This window comes from Galeopterus variegatus, unplaced genomic scaffold (genome assembly GCF_000696425.1).
Source record: "Galeopterus variegatus unplaced genomic scaffold, G_variegatus-3.0.2 Scaffold3424, whole genome shotgun sequence".
NCBI lineage: Eukaryota > Metazoa > Chordata > Mammalia > Dermoptera > Cynocephalidae > Galeopterus > Galeopterus variegatus.
Window position 1 is genome coordinate 168,870 of NW_007729535.1, and position 284 is coordinate 169,153.

Genomic DNA, 284 nt, shown 5'->3' on the forward strand with positions numbered 1-284 from the left:
CGGCTCCGGCGGCCGCGCGCCGAGGCGTCCTCCGGTGGGCGGGACCGCAGGGCAGGCGCCCGGGCTTAAAGGCACCGCGCCTCCGCCGCCCCTCCCCACGGGGTGCACGGGCGCGCTCGCTGCCCCGTGCGCCGGGAGACCCGCGCCCGGGCCTTCCCCCGGCCTCCGCGGTCTCGCCTAGCGCGGAACTGGCTATAAGCCACCCAGGGGACTCGACCAAGATGCCCTTCCTGCTTTCTCTGTCCGCACTCCCGCTCTTCCCTGCCTTTCAGGAAGGGCTGCCC